We start from the raw sequence: 6,366 nt of genomic DNA, 5'->3' as shown, positions 1-6,366 counted from the left end.
TTGAAATTGCATTTTTTTTCAACAATCTTCAACATGTTACATGTTACAACTACAAGAACTGAAATAATAATAGTGCTGTCTGTAAGGACTAAGCCTTTCTTCCTACAAGTCAGAGGTAGGTTCTTATCTTTTTGTTCAAAATAAAATAAAATCAGAAGGCAAGTTATTTTAAATAACTTTTTCAGCAGCAAAACATGTGGGGGTTATTTTCCAACTCTATTCAGTCAGAACTCAACGAATAATAAAATACATAGAACATCTTGTACATGCTACAAGTAGTGCTACATATATTTCCATGAGTAAGGGGGACAGGCTTAAAAGAGTGGAGTGAGAGGCAGGTTTTTTTTTTAATAAAGAGAACCATCTCTGTGTTGTCAGGCGTGATCCTGTTTCTGGCTTCATTGACAATGTTTGACACAGCTGAAAAGCCTCTCACTCTCCGCACTGCTACAAGGGGCTGAGAGGTATTTTTCTGGACATGTGGGTTAGAGTGGGAAATCTCTTTTTGTTGACCCCCCAATACTGCAGTGGGTTGTCATGCTTGTCAGCTAGGGCCTCTCCAAGGTATTTTTCAAATTCACTGGCCCCACCCCCAGGTGCTGGGCTCTGTGTTGCTTGTGTATTGGCTATTTTGTCATACAGACTGTCCAGGCTGCTACTGGCTTAGGCCTTGTGGAGCTTTCTGACAGGAGGTTCCGCCACATCTGCTTCTTCTCTAGATAGCTTCTGCCACTCTAGCCTCACCATCTCTTTGGCTTCTTCAGCAGTGTTGGCATTTGAGAAGAAACAATCTTTGTATGAAACAGAGGAAAATAAATATCTTAGCTGGAAACAGGCAAGCTAGTCGAATATTGTCATACTGAATGTCAGCATATTGCCTTCATATCACTTAATAAAACAAGAATGATGAAAACCACAAATTTTACATGAATGACCACCAAACTTAATATTAAATGAATATTAATTTACTACCTTTTTTGAAAGAAAAATATTTATCCCCCCTCCCACACACACACACATACCACACACACACACAAACAAGACACTCTCTCTCTCTCCCTCTCTCTCTCTCAAACTCTACCTCGGATCAAGTAAAGTGGGGATGCTGTAGAGTGGGTTTCTTCCTTTGTCGTAGAAGCGTTTTGCCACGGCTGCAATCAAGGTTGCCTTCATGGTTTTGATGCCTTGATCCTGTTTGGCTTCTTCTTGTATCAAAAATTTGAGAAGCATAATCACGGCGGGTATCACATCCGAGGCTGAGGCGTCAGCTTTGCTCACTTTTCTTGTCATCTCCTCAAACGGGGCCAGGAAAGACTTTGTGTGTTCAAGGAGGGCCCACTGGTGACCGCTAAGGGTGGCGGGGAGCTCGTATTGGGATGCATAAAGTACCAACCAAAATTCCGAAAGCCCCAATTTTCTACTATTGAGAAGGGCTGGTCGTCATAAGCAATGAGCAATGCGAGAGCTTCTGTTATTTGGACGCACCGTGGGTTTTCTTTTTACATCTTTTCTCACTTTTCCAGCGTTAGCTCCAAAGTCAGTTGCGTTGTGCTTCTGCTGGTTGAAGTGGAAAACTCCTTGTACTCTGTATCGTGCTTGTTCCTAAGATGTTTGATCAGGTTACTTGTGTTAAATGTGGCGCCTCCTCTGGACACTTTAATTCCGCATACGTTGCACTCGGCCTTGCAATGGTTAGCATCACAAATCTTAAAATATGTCCGAACTGCCGACATTATTTCCCCCTTAAACAAACACACAAGACCGTGCCCACCTGTTTTGCTGCCTCTTCTTTTGCCCCTCAAAACTTCCGCTCTGAATCTAGCACGTGTTGCACACAGCACGGCAGCATGTTGATGACGTAATAGTATCGGGTGGACTCAAAGCACGAGTACGAGTACATAAAATACGCTAGTATCGGGGCGAGTACCGATACCAGTATCGGTATCGGGACAACCCTAATTTTGAATACCTAGTCATGCCATTTGGTCTGACCAGCAGTGCTCCCAAAAATGGTCAACATGCTCAACATCTTTTGCTTCATCTACTTAGATGACATTCTGATTTTCTACAGAACCCTATGCAGGAGCACCAACAACACGTATGCCTGGTCCTGCAGCGCCTGCTCGAAAATTGGCTAAGGCGTGTGACGCTTTGCGGCACCAGAGATAACGGGCGTGTATGGACCCAACAGAGACTGAACACAAAGTAACAAATGAGGAGGAAATTTAATAACAAAAGGAGCACGTAACACGCGAACGGGAATAGAGAATTAATCAAATCAAAATCCGACAGGGGCGGAACCAACAGGACGGCGACGTTGAAAATTGTGTCAAAAACCAAGTTACAAAATAAGGCGCTCGAAAAAGGGCACGAGGGGAGAAAAAGTAACTACAAAAGAAAGCTCGGAAAATATTCACGAAGCAAAGTAACAACTGAGGGAGGCAACCAGGAGACGGACAAATAAATACGATAAGAATAAACTCGGGGAAAACTCGAAAAGCAAGGGACGCGGACGCAACGGAGGTTCAGAGAATAATCCGACGCCGCTGCCCTGCTCCGGCTGCGCTAAATAGATGATGGAATTGAGAACAGGTGCGCAGCCGGTGGTTCCACCCCTTACTTGTTCAGGCCTGTCCTGCAATAAGACAAAGCCCCACAAGGGGGAGACGTGGCAGGTCATGACAATGCGGTTAAGGTGGAGAAGTGCGAGTTTCATCTTTCCTTGGTCTCCTTCCTCGGCTTCATTGTGGAAAAGGGCCAACTACGTGCCGATCCAGCCAAAATCCAGGCTGTGGTCGACTGGCTTTCTCCTACAAACAAGAAAACAGCTGCAGAGATTCCTGGGGTTCACTAAGTCCTATAGGCTTTTCATTCGCAACTATAGTATGCTAGCCGAACCCCTGACAAGGCCCATGTCTAACAAGGTTTCCGTTTAGGAGGGCGGCTGAGGCCGAGGACGCGTTCGCACACCTCAAAACTAGGTTAACAAGCTCACTGGTCCTCCTGCACCCAAACCTCCAATTTCCGTTTACGGTCGAGCTCGACACGTCCGACTCAGGTGTAGGCACTATATTCTCTCAGCAATTTCCGGAGGATGGCCAACCCCATCCTTGTTCATTTTTTCTCGCCGCTTATCCCCAGCAGAACGAAATTACGACATGGGCAATTGAGAAATTTTGGCAGTCATCCTAGCGTTGGAGGAGTGGAGGCACTGGTGGAGGGCACTCAGCAACCATTCACCATCTACACCAATTACAAGAACCTTGCCTCTACGGACTGCACGCCGCCTTAACCCCCGTCAAGCCAGGTGGGCATTATTCCTCTCACGATTCAACTACATCATTACCTTCAGGTCAAAGAGCGGGAAACCGGACGCCCTCTCCCGCGTGTTCAAGGAGGTGGCCAGTGAAACCCCACCGGAAAGCATCGTTCCGAGTAAGCTGGTCATTGGCGCTCTCCGGTGGGAGTTGCAGGAACATATCCAACAAAGCAGTCGGTCCAGGGCACACCTAACAAACTGTTTGTTACCGCAGCTGTCCGGAACAGCTGTCCTGGAATGGGGGCACAGCTCCAAGTTGGCATGCCATCATGGCATGAGCTGAACCGCCTTCTTGGTCAACCGGTCAATCTGGTGGCTGGGCTGGGCAAAAGGACGTAATCGATTTTGTTGCTGCCTGCCCCACATGTGCCCGGGGAAAAGCCCCAAACCGACCACCGGTGGCCTGCTATATTCCACTCCTGGTCCCATCTTGCCTGTGGTCCCACTTCATTACCTGTTTGCAGGGAGTCTGTTATCATGGCGGTGGCGGACAGTTTCTCTAAGATGGGCCATTGCGTGGCCCTGACGGGGCTCCCCTTCACCCTGGTAACCACTCAACTTCTTGTCCAACATGTAATCAGCCTGCATAGGATTACAGTGGACATTGTTTTGGTCTGCAGACCACAGTTGGTTTCTCGGCTGTGGAAAGCCTTCGGGCATGCCACAGGGGCCTCCATGAGTTTAACCTTGGGCCACCATCCACAGTCAAATGGACAGGAGGAGCACGCAAAATCAAGCGCTGGAAGCGATGCTTCGCTGCGTGTGTCAGCAAAACCCGTTGTCCTGGCCTACTCACCTTCCTTGGGTAGTGTGCGCCCACAACTCCGGACCTTCGGCAGCTACAGGCAAGCCGTTCCTGGTTGTTTACAGCTTCCAACTGGAAGTGTTCCTTCCCATCCCAAGAGAAGGAGGTCTCCTAGCCTTCCCTCCAGAGCCATATCCACAGGGCACAGAAGGTCTGGAGGGAAACCAGGGCTGCATTAGCAAGGACGACTGAGCGGATCCGCCAACTGGTGGAGGTGCGGGGCACCCCATTACCAGCCCGGGAAAGAGGTGTGGTTGTCCACCAGAGACCTGTGCCTCGCCGGGTCCGCGAAGAAGCTGGATCTGAGATGTATGGGTTCTTTTAAGATAGATGCCATCATCAAACCAGTCACAGTCAAGCTCTCCTTGCTGCCTTCCATGAAAATCCACCCCGTCTTCCACGTTTCCCTGCTCAAAGCGGCTGTCTCCAGCTCCCTGTGTCCTCCTGCAGTACCTCCTCCTCCTCCTCTTTTCTTGGTTGACGGACAGTAAGGTCTTGGACTCCCGGTGTAGGGGGTGGGGTGTTCAATATCTTATCGATTGGTAAGGGTATGGTCCGAAGGAACGTTCCTGGATTCCGCGCTCGTGGATGGTGGACCCCAGTCTGGTTGCCGACTTCCACAGGAATCACCCAGTAAGCCTGGGAGTCCACCAGGGGGCGTCCGTTGAGGGGGGTACTGTCACATTTCCTGCCATTTATATTGTTTTGATTTGCAGACTGAGTTCCAACAGACATGCACACCTGTTGCCCATCTCATCACGGGGCTTTTTATGCAAGTCATTGCCGGGTTATTCCTTTGCCAAGCTCTCTAGCCGCTCAGTGAACCTCAGCGCTCTCTGCCTTACATATTGCCCTCTCGAGACAATTTTGCCATCCTCCTGTGGACTCACTCTCTCACAGCCGCCCTTTTACCCCCTGGACTTCGTTACTCAGACCCAGACGTTATCATCTCACCTTGATTTGGTGCTTTGTGACTTATGTTTGCTTCTTTACCCATTGGACTGTTTTTGTTAATTTCACGCCTAGCGTTTGCCTTTCGTTGAATACATTCTCAGTGACTATCACTGCTTGGCCCCAGATGATCTGATCATTTTCAAAACGTCATATATGGGATGGGAGTCATATGTGAAAAACTGGGTGTGTTTCACATATGACTTGCCTACTTTTCATCCTATCGAGAGCGCCACCTAGCGCAGGCAAAAAAATATAGCAATTCCTTACAGCTTCTATGTACTAAGCTGAGCCTCTTGAAAGTGATATCACTTAAATGTTTTCGGAAAAGCCTTGAGACACGCCTATTGCCCTCCACCAAAAAGTATGATGTTTTTATAATGGGCATGGCCTATGCGGCAGGGCAAAGTCACACAACTGTAACAACATAAGTTGCTGTAACTCAACCCACATGAACCCATCTTCTCTAAATTTCAAATATTTGTTAATGGTCCTGTAATGAAATCTACAAACTCATTTTTTATCGTAGTGCTAACGCACCCGTGTGGTATAAAATAATATAACATAATTTTTGCCTTTTTTATGCGCTTTATTGAGCCTGTTGATCAAATGTAATAAAAATTGGCCATTTTCTAACAGTGACTTCTAATGTTCACCGACCCCAACATGGGTGTACCCAAACACGTTCATACTCCTACATGTTCATACCCCGGCCTGTTCATACGTCAACGTGCACAGGGCCCTTTATAGCTGCTTGCAGATCTAGTTATTATTATTAAGGCCTGAGCAGTGACCGCTGCGAGGTCCTTATTGTTCTTTTCCAGATTATTATTATTAATATTAGGGCCCGTGCAGCTACCGCTGCGAGAGCCCTCTTGTTTTTCATTGGATTATTATTTGGGCCCGAGCAGTGACCGCTGCGAGGTCCCTCTAGTTCATCTCTGGATTATGATTATTATTATTATTATTATTATTATTATTATTATTATTATTATTAGGGCCCGAACAACTACCGCTGCGAGAGCCCTCATGTTTTTCTCCAGATTATGATTATTTTTATCATTATTATTCTCCGAAATGAATCGCTTTTTTGAGGGCCTGAACATGTACAAAAAGTCACCAAAATTTGCACATGCATCGGGCCTGCTGTATAATTAGACATTTTGGTGTTTTCATACATAAAATCTAGAAAAATATATTTTTACGCCACCTAGTCGAAACATTCTTCTGGGTCCCAGCCCGTTTCACCTAGAGCAGGCATGTCCAAACCTGGTCCTCAAGGGCCAACTAT

The sequence above is a fragment of the Hippichthys cyanospilos genome, chromosome 1 (genome assembly GCF_059441005.1).
Source record: "Hippichthys cyanospilos isolate Australia breed blue-spotted pipefish chromosome 1, RoL_Hcya_1.0, whole genome shotgun sequence".
Taxonomy (NCBI): Eukaryota; Metazoa; Chordata; class Actinopteri; order Syngnathiformes; family Syngnathidae; genus Hippichthys; species Hippichthys cyanospilos.
The sequence above is the reverse complement of the archived record's forward strand: the minus strand, read 5'-3'. Positions refer to the sequence as shown.